The 19,132-nt window shown below is 45.8% G+C and overlaps 1 protein-coding gene across 1 annotated transcript in view; it reads left to right on the forward strand.

Annotated features, from left to right (window-relative positions):
- The window catches only part of NKAIN2 (sodium/potassium transporting ATPase interacting 2), a 1,575,235-nt gene that overhangs the window by 1,443,679 nt on the left and 112,424 nt on the right, over positions 1-19,132 (forward strand). The window lies entirely within an intron of this gene.

Raw genomic sequence — 19,132 nt, forward strand, 5'->3', positions numbered from 1 at the left:
GGGAACATGGCAGACCTTCTACCAAGCGTTTTTTAAGAGTTTCTGCAGAAGAATCGCCATTGCGGAAACGCTTAACGCATAGTGGGTGTACAGCCTAAAACAAATTATTATAATTAATATATTAATATTGTGCCAAATTAATTTCACGTGAAGTATCACATAATCTATCACAGGGGATCATGTGACATGTGATACATCAGGTTTGTGTGGGTGTGTGTGGGGGTGTGGGGGTGTGTGGGGGGGTGCACACCTTCTAAACTGCCCGGGGCCCTTGCTACTCTTAATCCACCCCTGCGGGTAATGTTGTGGGACCCGTGCTTGTGGAAGGCGGAGGCGATACCGGGAAATATAGTGGCAGCTGGGGACCAAGTATGGACACCCGGCCGCCAGCATGAGGTTGTGAAAAGCTGCCGCCTCCACGAGCTTAAAAGGCCATATTTCAAGTGCAAAAAGCTGCCCAGAGATCTGCCAGTTTAGTGTTGCGGCCTGTCTGTGGGTGGGTAGCTGGCTGCATACTTTCACTTGCATTCCCAGTAACAGAAAACTAAGCAGATGGTGGCCTCTATCATCATCATGGCCTCACCTCGGCACTATGAACTCTCCTGAAGGAGAAGCCAGGGCCCGCCGGAGGAGTCTCCGGTTCTCTGGTGGGCCCATCCAACCCTGCCGAAATGCAGCCCTTGCTAAGAAAAGTGTGGGAGAAGGTTCCTGGACATTCTATGGCTGCTTTTTTAATGTGGATCGGCCATGCTTATGCATGTTATTTCTCAAAACGCATTACAGATCAGGCCATTGTCCAACTCTGTATTCAAGAAATTAAATGCGCAAAGTAAAATGTGTGTGTGTCAAAGCACAACCGACAAGGGCGAGTTGATGTTGGATGGGCTGCCATTGCGTCTGCAACAAGCTGCATTACAGGACTTCCTTTGAGAAATGACATGCAGGGTAGATAGGGTTTCCCTCTATGCCAGTCCTTTCACTGAGCTAAATACAACTGTCAGCAAAAAAAGTTGTGGACTGCCTCCGTACCGTCCCTGGCCACATTCGCCTGTCCACGTGTTTGTTGTTAGGTGGTCCTTCCCAGTAAGTGCACTGGGGAGGGCACGGGTAATGTTGTGGGACCAGTGCTTATGGAAGGCGGAGGCGATACCGGGAAATAGTGGCGGCTGGTGACCGAGTATGGACACCCGGCTGCCGCCGGCATGAGGTTATGAAAAGCTTCCACCTCCACGAGCCCAAAAGGCCACATTTCAAGTGCAAGCAGCTGTCAAAAATTTGGCAGTGTAATATGGCAGCCTGTGGGTGGGTGGGTGGCTGCCTGCGTACTTGCACTTGCATTCCAAGGAATGGGGTAGGGACAACTGAACGCTGCAGTGGGACAAGGACGTGGACGGTGATTGTTGCAAGTCTGCAACGACAGGTTCATGGCGGGAGGCATTTTCGCATGCGCCAAGGATCACTTATGATGGGCACACTTTTAGGCAGTGACCTGAGAGTCAGAGATGCTTCCAGGGGTCTTCCCCATGCTGTTCCCATGTCTTTTCAGCACTGTATGCATGTGTCTGATGATGAGTCACACAGCACATGGCCAGATAAGGTTGTAAAATGTTAAAATGAAATTTCCTGGTGAATGCATTTGTCTTGGTTGAAAGCAATGCAAAAGTGAAAAAACGCATCAAAAACGCTATGTGTGAACATAGCACAAGGTGTGGAGGAGTATTTTTGTTTTTGGTTATTTATTTTGCTTTATATACATTGTACATATCATGGAAAGGATGTTCCTTAACATATTTCCCAGGAAAATCCATTTTGGTTTCATTTTGGTATGTTTTATTGTGAGTCCGTAAAAGTGGCGTAATACCTCTGACAACGTTGTTGACAGAAGTGACCTGGGAGTCAGAAAGGCTTCCAGGGGTCTTCCTCATGCTGTCCCCATGTCATTTGAGCACTGTTCCCATCGATTTGGGCAATTTTTAGGCCCTCTGCAGACCGCCGGGGGGGAGCCCCCTGAAAAATGTTCGAGTTTCCCATAGACTTATATTGGGCTCGTTGCTCGGGTCGAGCACCCGAGTATTCCAATGTGCTCGACCCGAGCAACGAGTACCCGAGCATTTTAGCGCTCATCACTAGTTCTGTGTGTGCAAAATTGCCAGGACATGTTTCCTTGGTCGGGAAATCCTTTCCAACCAAGACGTATGGATATGTCTAAGCTTGTGAAGGGGTTAAAATGTCAATTGAAGTACTGTTTAGTCACTCACATGATTTTTCCACCTGTGCACATATTCATGAAAACCACCTAGATGGTACAGGACCCCTGAGTTTTTAGTCACTTAAAAACTCTCTGATATGAACAAAATGTTTGTACATTACTATGCAAATATTTTAGGCAGGCATTGAAAAATGCTGCAAAGTAAGAATGTTTGCAACATAGAAGTGTTAATCATTTATTTATAACAGTTAACAAAATGCAAAGTTACTGAACAGAAAGAAATCTTCTTTATTTGGTTTAACTGACCTCACTTTGCCTTCAAAACAGCGTCAAAACATCAAGCCTTCTGGGTACACTTACATACAGTTTTTAACGGAACTCAACAGGAAGGTTGTTACAATCATTTTGAAGATCTTACCACAGATCTTCTGTGGATCTAGGTTTGCGCAAATCTTTCTGTCTCTTCATGTAATCCCACAAAGACTCGATGTTGGGATCAGGACACTGTAGAAGGCATAAGATCTCTTCAAACTCCTTGTACTTTTTTACACTGAAGATAGTTTTGGAAACCTGTCATATCTAATGATGCAATTAACCTGCAGATATAGGGTTAATCTTCAGGTTAATAGCATTATGAAGGTGCTCAAGCGTTGTACTGAAAATGCAGCACCTGGAAGAAAATGAACTTTATTTCTCCCAGGAGCCATCAGCTTTCAATCATGCAGGCGTGCCCAGAACAATTACAGTCATGGCTCACAGTACTGTGAGTGGAGGCTGTAAGCACACCCTGGCACTGACTGACTGCCCACTCTGATGCACTGTAGAGCTGGCTGTTACTCAGTGCCAGTGCGTGCTCCGAGCACACCTAAATGATTGAAAGCCGGAAGCTTCCAGGAGAAATGAAGTTATTTTCTCAAAAGCCTTATCAGACACGACAGGTTCTTTTTAATGTCATTAGCTATATGTTTGGGGCAATTGTCTTGCTACCGAATAAACTTGGAGACAATCGAACTCCTCCCTGATAGTATTGAATGATGGATAAGTATCTGCCAGTACTTTGCAACATTGAGGACCTTAAGAAATTAACAACGCTTAGTACAGTGATTGGCAAAGGAAACTTAGTGCAGCAGTTTCATGTCACAGGTCACACACTATGACAAAACTGATCATAGCAAAAAAACACAAGGTAGTTATACTGCATCAGCAAGGTTTCTACCAGGCAAATATTTTGAAGCAGACTGGGATTTTAAGATGTGCTGTTCAAGATATTTTGAGGAAGCACCAAAAAATAAGTAACATGGAGGATTGTAGATGTAGCAAAGGAAACTTAGCATAGTAAATGAAAGACACATCATGCTTACTTTTGAAATCAGAAGATTTCCAGCAGTGCCATCAGCTCAGAAAAGGCAGCAACCAGCTAGAGAGACCCTAGAGCATAATAAGGGGCATTACATTTGTGGACAATAAATTCACTGCTAATCAAATTTCTTGGGAAAATCAGAGTGAACAGGCAAATTCAAATTTTGCCTGATCTGTGTTAGAACCCTCCTGTTTGTTTTTGTTTCTATCTTGTGTTTTGTGGTCATGTGACCATCTTCCTATATATTCCAGCTCCGCCCTTCTGGCTTTGCTGGACTTCAGTGTTGTTTTGACTGTCTCTCTAGCCAGGTGCTTTTGTGCCTATCTATCTCTAGTTTGCTTGGTCCTCTGGGACCTCTAGTTCTTTTTGTCACTTTATCTTTTGCTCTGCAACAACTTCTGTTAGTAGGTGTTCCATTTTTGTCCCAGACCTTAGTTCCTTTAGGGATCCCTCGCTTTCTCTATAGGTCTCCGTACAGACTAACCGAGGACGAAGGCGGGTTTGTTCACAAGGAACAGGTAGCCCGCTACAACGTAGGGGCTCAGCTTAGTCTTACTGTAGGGACAGCTCTCCCCTTCTTTCCTTAGCCTATGTTGCAGATCATAACAGTAAGTCCAGCCCAAACAAAAACTTTAAGGAAAGAAATCCAGGGATCAGTATGGTTTCAGTTCAAGATTTGGCTCAACGCCTGCAGGGATTGTCTCTGGAGGTGTCCGAGCTCCGGCAACACGTGAGTAGCTGTTCTGGAGCACATTTTGTCGAACCCAAGGTAGGACTGCCTGATATTTTTTATGGTAAACAACAATATTTTTTTTCCTTTAAAAATGCTTGTTTATTATATTTTCGTTTGAGACCAAGGTCCTCTGGGAATGAATCACAGCGCATTGGGTTTATCATGTCACTTTTGCGCAAGGAACCACAGGGGTGGGCCTTTTCTCTCCAACCTAATGATCCGTGTTTTAGGTCAGTGGAGGATTTTTTTTTCTGCTATGGGGCTATTGTATGACGATCCTGATCGAGTCTCATCTTCTGAGACAGAATTGAGGCATTTGAATCAGGGGTCAGGTGATGGTGAAAATTATTGTACACACTTCAGAAGGTGGTCCTCAGAAGTGAAATGGAATGATTCGGCGTTAAAATGTTTTTTTCCTGCTGGTCTAAGTGAAAGGGTTAAGGATCTGCTTATTGCATTCCCTGCACCTGAGACCTTGCAAGAAGCCATGCAATTAGCTATACGTGTGGACAGGAGACTGCGTGCCAGGGTTAATGATGAAAAAATTCCTGCAATGGCAGCTCCTAGTCCCCAGAGGGTCTGCTCGGACGGCGGAGAACCGATGGAGGTTGGGGCGATGTCACTCCGCTCTCAGGAAAGAGACCGCAGGTTTTCCAAGGGACTGTGTTTTTATTGTGGTAAACCTGACCATTTGATTAAGAACTGTGAGCTTCGTTTAAGTAAAGAAAAAAAAAGGTCAGTTACGCCCGTATTGCTTGTTTGAGCTCTGCAGGAGTATTTCTTTCAGGGAGTACCTCATTGCAGGAAGATTTGATTGAATTTCGGGTATTTGTGGATTGTGGTTGAACACTTAATGTGATTGATAAGGGGTTTTTGGAAAAACTTAAATTCAAATCCAAACCTTTGTCATCACCTATTTCTGTGATTGCAATTGATAACACTCCTTTGAAATGTATTACTCACAAGGTTGCGGCATTTCCCCTCACTATCAATGGTATTCACCAAGAAATTTTGGACTTGGTGGTATTAAATAATTTACCCTCTCCAGTCGTTTTAGGTTTGCCTTGGTTGAAACTGCACAATCCTTTACTGGACTGGTCTACTAATGAGATTAAGTCTTGGAGTCCTAAGTGCTCTGATAAATATTGTAATGGTCGCATTGCGGCTGTGGAAAAAGGGGAATTACCTGTACCTATTCAGGATTTTTGGAAGGTTTTTTCAGAGGAGGAGTCGCAAGTTTTACCTCCTCATAGGGATTATGATTGCACCATTGAGTTTGTTCCTGGAGCTACTCTTCCCAAGAGTCACTTATTTAATCTGACTATCCCTGAGAGAAAGGCCTTGGAGGAATACATACAGACGAGCTTGGCTGCTGGTCACATTAGACCTTCTAAGTCGCCTGTGGCCGTTGGATTTTTCTTTGTTAAAAAAAAGGACGGGGGTTTACGTCCATGTCTGGACTTTCGTGAAATTAATAAGATTACCATACGCAATTTCTACCCATTGCCGTTAATTCCTGACTTGTTTAACCGGTTAGTGGGGGCCAAGTGGTTCTCTATAATTGATCTCCGGGGGGCATACAATTTGTTATGAATGAAGGAGGGTGATGAATGGAAAACTGCCTTTAACACTCTGGTAGGTCATTTTGAGAATCTGGTGATGCCTTTTGGTCTTACCAATGCACCCACGTTTTTTCAGAACCTTATTAATGACATCCTGAGACCTTTGATTGGTAAGAATGTGGTTGTGTATTTGGATGACATTCTGATTTATTCACCAGATCTGGAGTCCCATTGGCAGAGTGTACGTGAGGTGTTGCAGTTGTTGAGTGATAATTCACTTTTTGCTAAGCTGGAGAAATGTGAGTTCGCTGTGCAGAGAATTCATTTTTTGCGCTACATTATCTCCAGCGAGGGCTTTGAGATGGACCCTGTGAAGGTTCAGGCTGTGCAGGAATGGCCTAGGCCTATTGGTTTGAAATCAATACAGAGATTTTTGGGTTTCACCAATTATTACAGGAAATTCATTAAGAATTTTTCTATAATTGTTAAGCCGCTGACCGATCTCACCAGGAAAGGTGCGAATACGGTCCAGTGGACTACTTAGGCCATTGAAGCTTTTGTGTATCTCAAGGAGAGGTTCAGTTCTGCCCCTATTCTTATGCAGCCTGATGAGACCAAGCCTTTTTTGGTCGAAGTTGATGCTTTTTCGGTGGGGGTCGGTGCAGTTTTGTCTCAGGAGAACAAGGATGGAGTACATCCCTGTGCCTTTTTTTCGAAAAAATTTTCAGAAACCGAACTTAATTACGATGTTGGTAATCGGGAATTGCTGGCTATTAAACTCGCTTTTGAACATTGGCGTCATTTCTTGGAAGGTGCTAAATTTCCTATTCAGGTTTTCACAGATCATAAGAATTTGATCTATCTGGATGCTGCCAAATGCTTGAATGCCCATCAAGCTAGGTGGTGACTTTTTTTTTCTCGGTTTAATTTTTCTGTTACTTACATCCCTGGTACTAAGAATGTTAAAGCCGATGCTTTATCTCGCAGCTTTTCTCCCATGGTTGGTACCGAGGAGGAGGAGAGCATTTTACAGAAAGGAGTTGTGGTAGCAGCATTGGACTCCGTTTTGGAAGATGGGATTCTGAAAGCCCAAGAGGATGCCCCATCTAACACTCCCCATGGGAGGTTGTTTGTGCCTAGAACCTTTAGGAGTGATTTGTTTGTGGAGTATCATGAGTCTCGGTTGGCAGGTCATCCAGGAATTTCTGAGACTAAGTGACTTATCAGTCGCAGTTTTTGGTGGCCTGGGTGACAGAAGGAAGTCATCAAGTGGGTGCGTCAATGTACGGTGTGTGCTAGGTCAAAGGCTTCACATACCCCTGCTGCGGGGTTGCTTTGCCCTCTGGAGTAGAGATGAGAGTTGTTCTACTCAAACTGTTCGCCAATCTCAAATTCGAGCTGTTTTGGGCAGTGTTCGAGCCGTTCGGCGAACACGAACAATTTGAGAAAAATTCGGCTGTTCGAGGTTATGTTCGATAACTGTTCGTGCACCAAAATCATAACTGGATTTTTTCTCAGTAATGATGAAAATTAATGTTAATACGCAGTTTGAGTGTACAGCGGGGTGGGGGGAGGGGCAGGGGATGGATCTCTGCAGGAACAATGAAGATCTCCATTTTTTTTTCTCTTTCCCGCATTTACAGTGGGGAGGTGCAATCTGTCAGCCTATCAGCAGCGCACACACGGAGCGAAGTGCTTTTTTTCACACAAGCAAGGGCATGTGTCATTGGCAGTGTATGTCACATGTCCTTGCCCTATAAGACCAAGTCATTTTCCCCGTCGCCACCATTTTCTCACTGCTGCAGCTGCGTGTTAGACGGCACCGCTGTTGCTGTGTGTGCTATACCTTGTTAATTTCAAGCCAATTTTCGCACAAATATACAGATAGCTTGGGAATAGGGAATAGTTGTGATTGCAGTCCTTTTAAGGACTAGGTTACAGCATTTCCTACGACTTTTATCAGGCAGGTCTGTGCTCTTAAATAGATAGGTTTTGGGAGTAAAGACTAATTGTAATTGGAGTCCTTTTCAGGACTAGGTTACATCAGTTCCTATCAGTTTTTGCCAGGCAGGTCTGTGCCAGTGCTGTGCAAGTTTTTTTCACAGCATTTGGCTGAATCTAGCAAAGCTAATCCTTTTTGGCCTATTGCAGAGTGTGTTAGTCAGTGGAGTAGCCTATCTGTGTTGCAAGATATACCACCTGTGTATAGAATACCAATTTTTTTACTGCACCTAGTGAAGTAAAATCTTTTGGGCATAGCATCATTCTATTAGTCCATCTATACTGACCTCCATCAGGTTGCAAACTGAATATATTTTTTTCTGCATCTAGCTCTGAAAAAATATTTGGCCTTCTAGCAGTGTGTCGGACTTTCTCTATTAGTCCATCTATACTGACCTCCATCAGGTTGCAAACTGAATATATTTTTTTCTGCATCTACCTCTGAAAAAATATTGGGCTTCTAGCTGTGTGTGGGACTTGTTGTATTAGTCCATCTATACTGACCTCCATCAGGTTGCAAACTGAATATATTTTTTTCTGCATCTACCTCTGAAAAAATATTGGGCTTCTAGCTGTGTGTGGGACTTGTTGTATTAGTACATCTATACTGACCTCCATCAGGTTGCAAACTGAATATAATTTTTTTCTGCATCTAGCTCTGAAAAAATATTTGGCCTTCTAGTAGTGTGTCGGACTTTCTCTATTAGTCCATCTATACTGACTAGTGTTGAGCCACCCCCGTAGTGTTCGAGTTCGGTTCGGTTCGTCGAACACCCGTGTGTTCGCCGAACTGTTCGTCGAACTGTTCGTCGAACACCTTCGAACACCGTTAAAACCAATGGCAGGCAAACAAAAACACATAGAAACACATAGAAAACACCTTCAAAGGTGTCCAAAAGCTGACAAACTGCTCAGAAGACACAACTAACACATGGAAAAGTGACAAGTACATATAGTCATGCGAAAAGAAAAGAGGTGGAGGAGTAAAAGGAGGGGGAGACACAGATATAGGCATGTCATGCCCTTCTAAAATCCAAAAAGTGAGAAGCCGAGACGGCCAGTCCGCTCCTGCCCGTGCCACCTCCGTGTCGCCGGGTTTGTGCCAGAGCCGCGGTGAACCCTGACGGCCAGCCCCCCTCTCCCAATACTGGTGCCTGTCCGCTGGTGGGTTGAGAGAGCCCCCCTGTGGTGGAGGCAGCTCTAAGCTTTTTAATTTAAATTGTCCCTCTAATTTGAATGAATACACTTTAAATCCATTTACAAGGATCTATTGGAGGGCAAGTCTCATGCCAGCAGCCGCGTAATTTCAGCTCCAGTAGCGTCCACTAAAGCTGCTTCAGTTAAAAAGCTTTTATAAGGATCGAGCTCGGCTGTCCACCGCAAGGCATCCTAGTGCCAGTCCCAGCCCCTATGCCTTGGGGTGCCTCCTGATGCTCTTCACTAAGTATCCCGTGGTCCCGAAGCATTTCCTTTGAAAAAATTAAGTGTCCAAACTACAGGTGGTGTAGCTTGCTTAACAGCCGGGATAATCCGCTGACTAGCAGACACTGCTACTAGGCACAAAGTATTTCCTGGGCTAGATGCAGTTAAAAATTTGTAAGTAGATACTCTCGTTGGATGCTGAGAAAGCATTCCATAGAGTCTCCTGGCACGCCATATATGATTCTCTTAAAAAGCTTGGGGTAGGGGTCTAGGGGACCCTTTTATAGCCAAAATCACGGCCCTGTATCACAATACGTCACCTAGGCTGAAGATAAATGGAACTGTAGCACCGAGGGCTCGGTTGCTACAGACGTATTGCACCTCACCCAGAGGTGTGATATCTCACTCTCAGATAAGGATGGAGTGTGGATCAGGACCCGACACCTGCATGCATTACACCACATTGCCGTGGGGCAGGGCGACCAATATGCCCCTGAGATGGGCACGACAGTCCCTGTCCCTGGCTGGAGTGGGGGGAGGGAACACTGAGGAAGGGGAACCCTGCAGTGCAGGAGCAGGGAGGAAGCAGTTCCTGGGTGCATTGAGAAGGGAGTATAAAAGGTGGGCACCATCTTAGTTCAGTGCAGAGAAGTCTGAGCAGAAGTGGCAGGGAGCAGGGGCTCTGCATGAGCTCTGCTCCGGAGGCGGGCCTAGTAACAGAGGCCCAGGCCTGCAAGAGGGAGAAGGAAGGAAGAGGAGCGGAGAAGGCTCCAGGAACAAGGAATGAAGGGATCCCAGGGGTGCGGACGGGCGAGTCGCCACTGCACGCCCGAATCCACCTGCGTGGAGGGGTCAGGCCAAAGGGGGAGACCGGTCCCCGAACTAGTGGAGGCAGGAAACGACCCTCAGCTAGAAACCGGAGGCTCTGACATTTTATGTGGCGCAGCCCCTTGCTCCACCCGCTAGGAAGGCACCACATAGGGTCAGGGAAACTGGCGCCAAGTTTACCAAGAGGAGGCCCGAGGCAGCCGGACAGAAGTGTTGGTAAGAAAGGCCAGACAAAGGACACACAAAGGGGGTCCTGTGAAGCGCTCCAAAGTTATCTGGGAGTTGTCTGAGCCCCTCACCTGGTGAGCACAGTACGACGTGGGCAGCCGTTACCTGCAGACGTGGTCTGGATAATAAGAACTGTGAGTAAAGGCCCTGAACTGCATCACTGACTCCGTGTCGTTACTGCTGCTGCCCTGCACCATCACCCCCATCCTCCGCATACACTGCCCTGAGGCTATACTCCTCCCGTGGGGAGTTATGCTACGCTCTGCTGCACCCACAACACCAGCCTTAGCGGTCTGCCCTGTAGCGGCGGTTCACTCTGACCGCAATCCACGGGTGGCGTAGTCGGACATTTAAACATCAAAACCACATAAATAGTTCCGCCACTGGTTTGACCGCCCTGAGCCACGGAACCGGATCGCCGCCACGAAGACTACAACCACCAGCATCCACCAAAAAGGGTCCGGCTCCGGGTGTCCCAAGGCCCAGGGGGTGCGTCAGAACATTTTCATCACCTTTCACAATCACCAATGGGACAAGGCAGGGATGTCCTCTGTCCCCTCTCTTATACATCCTAGTGACGGAGCACCTGCTCTCATCAATTCGCCATAACCCCAATATTAGGTGGATTGAGGTGGGAGGCACCGAGTACAAGTGCTCTCTATTTGCTGATGATGTCCTAGTATATATCACTCAATCACATATATCTATCCCTGCTGTTATGGCTGAAATAGATCACTTTGTTACATGGTAAAATTATAAAATCAATGCAGCGAAGTCTGAGGCCCTCGATGTCTCCCTCCCTAAATCCATATAGGATTCCATCCAGTCAAACTTTCCCTTTGCCTGGCCCTCACAGGGTATCAAATACTTAGGAATTCCTATTCATAGAGACCTCTCCCACCTATGTTATCTTAATTTTGGGCCCTTTATTGAACAATTCCATACAGACCACGGTTGGCAAGTTAGAACTGTAAGATTCACTACGTGAACCACTGGTGTTTTGTGGAAAAGCACATGTACACCGCGTTCCAAATTATTATGCAAAAAGTGTTTAGGAGTGATAAGGGAAGAATTTGTTTGTTTGTCAGTTAAACTCATTGATGGTGATGTGTGTCAGGGCTCTTTATATCACTGTAAGCAATTGCAGACACCTGTGCTAATTAGTTTGGCAGGTGTGTCCAATGAAAGGCAAGACTACTTAAGAAGGCTCTCTCACATTATTAAGCAGCCTACATTTTCTGCCAAAATGGGAAAGAAAAAGGATGTGTCGGCTGCTGAGAAGCAACAAATTGTGGAGTGTTTAGGTCAAGGCATGACTACAATCAACATTGTGCGATGATCAGGATGAAGTGTCTTGGCAATCAAGAAGTATGTAGCTGATTCACAGTACACACGTGTGCGTGCTGATAAGGGCAAATTGAGGACTCTTTTCTACAGGCAATTACGTCAGGTTAAAAGAGCAGCGGCAAGAAAGCCTTGTCATAGCAGCAGACAAGTTTTTGAAGCTGCTGGTGCCTCCAACGTCCCACGAACAACAAGATGCAGGGTCCTTCAGAGGTTTGCAGCTGTGCATACGCCATCCTGTCGACCTCCTCTATCCACTTCACACAAGCAGAAACGGCTCCAGTGGGCCAAACATTACATGAAGACTGATTTCAAAACTGTTTTGTTCACGGATGAGTGCCGTGCAGCGCTCGATGGTCCAGATGGATGGAGTGGAGGATGGCTGGTTGATGGACACCCCACGCAAACACGGCTACAGCGCCAACAAGGAGGAGGTGGAGTAATGTTTTGGGCTGGAATCATGGGGAGAGAGATTGTCGGCCCCTTTAGGATCCCTGAAGGCGCTAAAGATGAACTCCATAATGTATGTGGATTTTCTCAAACAGCACTTCCTGCCATGGTTCAAGAAGAAGAACCGTGTATTTCACAGCAAGATCATTTTTCTGCATGATAATGCACCATCTCATGCTGCACATAAAACATCTGCATCTCTGGCTGATATGGGCATAAAAGGGGACAAACTTATGGTGTGACCCCCATGCTCCCCTGACCTCTACCCCATTCAGAACCTTTGGAGCATCATTAAAAGGAGTGTCTATGATGGCGGGAGGCAGTTCACATCTAAGCAACAGCTCTGGGAGGGTATTCTGTCCTCATGCAAAACAATTGAAGCAGAAACCATCCAAAACCTGACAAATTCAATGGACGAGAGAGTTCAGAAGCTCCTTTCGAACAAGGGGTCCTATGTGAAAATGTAACATCACCTAGAATAAAGTTTTGAGTTGAAAACTGTTTGATTTCAGTTTCTAACAACCTGCTAATGCTTATAATTTCAAAAATGACCATTTTTTTGGTCTTTATTAAAATGAAAAGGTTGATCGAAAAGTTTGGGGGATCTAAGAGTGTGGCAACCCAGTAGTCATGATTACTTCGAATTCTGACAATATGAGGGTCATGCTGCAGGTAGTGCAGCAAGAAGGCACTTATGTGTCTTGCGCATCTCGGAGCCCCAAAATTATTTTCCGGGCTAGATGCAGCTAAAAATTATTTTTAATTTTAAATCTGGTGAAGCTTATTATAGATGGCCTAATAGGATCAGTGCTGCACACTGCTACAAAGCCCAAATTATTTTCCAGTCAAGATACAGATAAACATGATTAGTAATTTGAAAGCTTAAAACGGTTGGTAGGGTGATTTTAACCAATCATCAAGCTTTTACTCTCCCCAGGATGACACAGGGGTAGAAAAGTCGTTTCGGATCCATGATTTGTTCATCTTTATGAACATGAGTCTGTCTACATTATCAGTGGAGAGCCGCGTGCGCTTATCTGTCAGCACACCACCAGCAGCGCTGAACACACGTTCAGACAGAACGCTGGCTGCGGGGCATGACAAGATCTCCAGGGCGTAAGTGGCTAGCTCCGGCCATTTATCCAGATTGGAAGCCCAAAAAGAGCAAGGGTCCAGTGACACAGTCGTGGCTTCAATGTTTACTTGGAGATACTCCTGTACCATCGTCTCTAGGCGTTGACTATGTGTCAGACTTCTTGTCTCCTGTGGCCTTGCAAAGGATGGGCTAAAAAAGTGGTGAAATGATTCCGCAAAATTGATGTTACCAGCAGATACTGTGGTTCTGTTACGGTTTGAGTGCTGAACACTTGACGGTCCCACGGTTGGCAAGTTGGAACTGTGAGATTCACTACGTGCACCACTGGTATTTTGTGGAAAAGCACATGTAAGATTCTGCAACAGTCTCTGCTGATACTCCTGCATGCGTGCATCCCTTTCTATGGCAGGAATAATTTCTGCAAATTTACTTTTGTACCGGGGATCTAACAGTGTGGCAACCCAGTAGTCAGGATTATTTCTAATTCTCACAATTCGAGGGTCATGTTGCAGGTAGTGCAGCAAGAAGGCACTCATGTGTGTTGCGCATCCAGGAGCACCAAGTCCCTGTTGTGTTGGTGGCGAGGTAGCAATCATGCTTCCTTCCTCTGTCCTCTCCCCCCAACCTCGCACAACAGAAATGTGATCAAGGTCTCCCTCATCTGATGAGTCTTCCATCAGTTCGTCCTCCACTTATTCCTGGGCTCCTGCACCTTCCTCACTAGTTTGGCTGCTACCATGCGCCCTGGTAAAATCATCTCCCCCACCCTCACATGCCTGCCGCCTTGGTGCTGCCGACCGTCTGGACCTTGCAGATGTTAGCCCTTCCGCATACAACTCCTCCTCCTCTACTTCCTCCACCTCCTCTTGTGCCACCACCTGACTCCGAATTCTGTTTAACATGTGCTCCAGCATGTAAATCACCGGAATAGTCATGCTGATAATGGCATCGTCAGCACTAAACATCTTCGTCGCCATTTCAAAACTGTGCAGAAGGGTGCATAGGTCCCTGATCTGAGACCACTCCTCCAGCGTGATTTGCCCCACCTCTGAATCTCGTTGGCCCAGGCTATACGTCAGAACGTATTGCACCAGGGCTTGTCGGTGCTGCCACAGTCGCTGCAACATGTGCAGAGTTGAATTCCACCGGGTAGGCACATCGCATTTTAGCCGGTGAAGTGGCAGGCCCAACGACTTCTGTAGAGATGTAAGTCGCTGAGCTGCGGGATGCGAACGGCGGAAGTGAGCACACAGCGACCGTGCCCTCTGCAGAAGGCCATCTAGTCTGGGATAGTGGGCTAAAAATTGCTGGACAACCAGGTTCAACACGTGAGCCATACAAGGCACGTGTGTGACATTGCCCCGGCGAAGGGCCGCACCCAGGTTTGCAGCATTGTCGCACACGGCCTTCCCTGGTTTCAGGTCCAGTGGAGACAACCATTCATGAAATTGGTTCTCCAGAGCTGACCACAACTCCTCAGCTGTGTGACTCACATTTCCCAGACATTTCAATGTAAAAACCGCCTGATGACGTTGAGCCCTACTGCCAGCATAGTAAGGAGGTGTGCAGGATCCCTTCTGCGCAGTTAGAAAGCTTGTGGCATGACCAGACAGGCTTTGGGTGCAGGTGGAAGACCGAGAGGAGGTTGAGGAGGCAGAAACAGTGGAGGAAAAATGACATAAAGAGGATTGACGCACAACTCGTGGGGACGGCAAGACTTGGACAGCAGCCCCTTGTCCTGCTGTCACCATAGTTACCCAGTGCCCAGTCAGCGACATGTAACGCCCCTGTCCATGCCTACTCGTCCAAGTGTCTGTGGTGAAATGCACCCTGTCACACACAGAGTTTCTCAAAGAAGCGGTGATGTTGTGTGCGACATGCTGGTGGAGCGCAGGCACACCTTTCTTTGAGAAGTAGTGCCGACTGGGCATCTGGTACTGGGGCACTGCGACGGACATAAGGTCTCGAAAATCCTCTGTGTCCACCAGGCGGAAAGGCAGCATTTCTGTAGCCAAGAGCTTGCAGATGGTGAAATTCAACCTCTTAGCTTTCTCATGGCTAGGAGGAAATGGTCTTTTACTTGTCCACATCTGAGGGACCGAGGGCTGGCTATTGTGCTTAGACGGGGTTGATAAGGGTGTCCCCGGCAAACTGCCGGTCTGTGAGGAAGATGCAGGCGGACATGTTAGGTTGCCTTGATCCAAAGGTGGTGCTATCGATGTCGGACAGCGCTCAACACCAGCTGGTGTTACCACCTCCAAAGAAAATGATGACCTGCCAATCACGCTGGCTGTTGCGGGTAAAGAGGTGGCAGGTCTGCGCCCCAAAACAGGTGTGACTGCTGTCCCCCCAGTCACAGAGGATGAAGAGGCCGCGGATGCACAAGATATGGCAGACGGTGGTTGGCCCGGCCGGCTAGACCGCATTGTAGCACACTGAGCTTCCCACTGCAACTTATGCTTCATGTCCATGTGCCGGTTCATGCATGAAGTACTCAAACTATGTATTTTTTGGCCTCTACTTAGCTTTTGCTGACAAATGTTACAGATAACACGAGTTGGGTCATCTTTATCGATCTGAAAAAATGCCCAGGCTATGCAAGGCTTAGCACCCATGCGACCTGAAGAGCCACCACGACTTGTGGTGAGAGGCAGAGTTGTGTTTGAGGATGCAGTTGTTGACGTGCTTCCAGTACTACGTCTCTGTCCAGGAAGGCGCAACCTGACCTCGTCGTCACTAGCATCTTCCTCCACCTCCTCTGCTGACCTCATCTCTTGGCTGACTGTGGGTTGACAGTAAGTGGGATCTCCGACCTCATCATCATCACCCTGTGCGTTATCACACCCGTCGTCCTCAGAGCCAACCTGTTCCTGCCCTGACAAAAAACTAAAGTTGTCGCTCCAATCAGGTATTTGAGTCTTATCATCGTCTTCCTCATTGTCTCCACCAACAGGAGTTACAGTTTGGGAATGAGGGTCTACATTATGGTCAGAACCTTCTGCGTCTGGTCCTGGATCCGACTCATAAAGATTCTGGGCATCAGTGCAGATCATTTCCTCGTCTGGATTCACAGAAGCGCTGGAGTCGACCTCTGATTCCCAGGCTATAGTATGAGTAAACAGCTCTGCAGACTCAACCATCTGTTCTACCTCATACTCAGACGGGCAGCTGGAGATTTGGGAGCTGTGAGGAAGCAAGTGCGATTTGGGTGACACCTTTGAGGACTGGAGTATTTGTGATGTTGAAGTTGATGTGGAGGAGAGCCCACTTAAAGGAGCACTTGATATCCGTTGAAGCACCTGCTGTTTTTGTGCCTCATCTGGAATTTGTAGCGATTGGCGTGGCCGTAAGAAAGGGATCTTATCACATTGTCCGCTAAAAGAAGTAGACATTTTAGTTTGGCTGGAAGATGGTCTTTCTTCTGCACCTACCCCACGGACACAACCTTTTTTCCCCTTCCCAACACGCCTATTCCCCTTTCCACCAGCAGCAGGCCTTTTTCCACTCATTTTGGTGGTTAACTAATTCACAACTCTGGAGTTGTTTGCACAAAAAAACAATGGATGGTAACCGAGCAGAGCTGAGTGGCCAAACTGTGGTATTAGGCCAAAACTATTGGCTGGGTTAGATGCAGAAAAAAATTATTTTTAATTTGCAACCTGATGGAGGTCAGTATAGATGGACTAATAGACCAAGTCCCACACACCGCTAGAAGCCCAAATATTTTTTCAGAGCTAGATGCAGAAAAAAATTATATTCAATTTGCAACCTGCTGGACGTCAGTATAGAAGGACTAATAGAACAAGTCCCACACACTGCTAGAAGCCCAAATATTTTTTCAGAGCTAAATGAAGAAAAAAATTATTTTTAATTTGCAACCTGATGGAGGTCAGTATAGATGGACTAATAGACCAAGTCCCACACACTGCTAGAAGCCCAAATATTTTTTCAGAGCTAGATGCAGAAAAAAATTATTTTTAATTTGCAACCTGATGGAGGTCAGTATAGATGGACTAATAGACCAAGTCCCACACACCGCTAGAAGCCCAAATATTTTTTCAGAGCTAGATGCAGAAAATTTTTTTATTCAATTTGCAACCTGATGGAGGTCAGTATAGATGGACTAATAGACCAAGTCCCACACACTGCTAGAAGCCCAAATATTTTTTCAGAGCTAGATGCAGAAAAAAATTATTTTTAATTTGCAACCTGATGGAGGTCAGTATAGATGGACTAATAGACCAAGTCCCACACACTGCTAGAAGCCCAAATATTTTTTCAGAGCTAGATGCAGAAAAAAATTATTTTTAATTTGCAACCTGATGGAGGTCAGTATAGATGGACTAATAGAACAAGTCCCACACGCTGCTAGAAGCCCAAATATTTTTTCAGAGATAAATGAAGAAAAAAATTATTTTTAATTTGCAACCTGATGGAGGTCAGTATAGATGGACTAATAGACCAAGTCCCACACACTGCTAGAAGCCCAAATATTTTTTCAGAGCTAGATGCAGAAAAAAATTATTTTTAATTTGCAACCTGATGGAGTTCAGTATAGATGGACTAATAGACCAAGTCCCACACACCGCTAGAAGCCCAAATATTTTTTCAGAGCTAGATGCAGAAAAAAATTATATTCAATTTGCAACCTGCTGGAGGTCAGTATAGAAGGCCTAATAGAACAAGTCCCACACACTGCTAGAAGCCCAAATATTTTTTCAGAGCTAAATGAAGAAAAAAATTATTTTTAATTTGCAACCTGATGGAGGTCAGTATAGATGGACTAATAGACCAAGTCCCACACACTGCTAGAAGCCCAAATATTTTTTCAGAGCTAGATGCAGAAAAAAATTATATTCAGTTTGCAACCTGATGGAGGTCCGTATAGATGGACTAATAGAATGATGCTATGCCCAAAAGATTTTACTTCACTAGGTGCAGTAAAAAAATTGGTATTCTATACACAGGTGGTATATCTTGCAACACAGATAGGCTACTCCACTGACTAACACACTCTGCAATAGGCCAAAAAGGATTAGCTTTGCTAGATTCAGCCAAATGCTGTGAAAAAAACTTGCACAGCACTGGCACAGACCTGCCTGGCAAAAACTGATAGGAACTGATGTAACCTAGTCCTGAAAAGGACTCCAATTACAATTAGTCTTTACTCCCACAATCTATCTATTTAAGAGCACAGACCTGCCTGATAAAAGTCGTAGGAAATGCTGTAACCTAGTCCTTAAAAGGACTGCAATCACAACTATTCCCTACTCCCAAGCTATCTGTATATTTGTGCGAAAATTGGCTTGAAATTAACAAGGTATAGCGCACACAGCAACAGCGGTGCCGTCTAACACGCAGCTGCAGCAGTGAGAAAATGGTGGCGACGGGGAAAATGGCTTGGTCTTATAGGGCAAGGACATGTGACATACACTGCCAATCACACATGCCCTTGCTTGTGTGAAAAAAAGCACTTCGCTCCGTGTGTGCGCTGCTGATAGGCTGACAGATTGCACCTCCCCACTGCAAATGCGGGAAAGAGAAAAAAAAATGGAGATCTTCATTGTTCCTGCAGAGATCCATCCCCTGCCCCTCCCCCCGCCCCGCTGTACACTCAAACTGCGTATTAACATTAATTTTCATCATTACTGAGAAAAAATCCAGTTATGATTTTGGTGCACGAACAGTTATCGAACATAACCTCGAACAGCCGAATTTTTCTCAAATTGTTCGTGTTCGCCGACCGGCTCGAACACCGCCCAAAACAGCTCGAATTTGAGATTGGCGAACAGTTCGAGTAGAACAACGCTCATCTCTAATACTGACCTCCATCAGGTTGCAAATTAAAAATAATTTTTATCTGCATCTACAGTACCTCTGAAAAAATATTTGGCCTTCT

This window comes from Phyllobates terribilis, unplaced genomic scaffold (genome assembly GCF_046119375.1).
Source record: "Phyllobates terribilis strain yellow unplaced genomic scaffold, ASM4611937v1 Scaffold_3__8_contigs__length_932513732, whole genome shotgun sequence".
Taxonomy (NCBI): Eukaryota; Metazoa; Chordata; class Amphibia; order Anura; family Dendrobatidae; genus Phyllobates; species Phyllobates terribilis.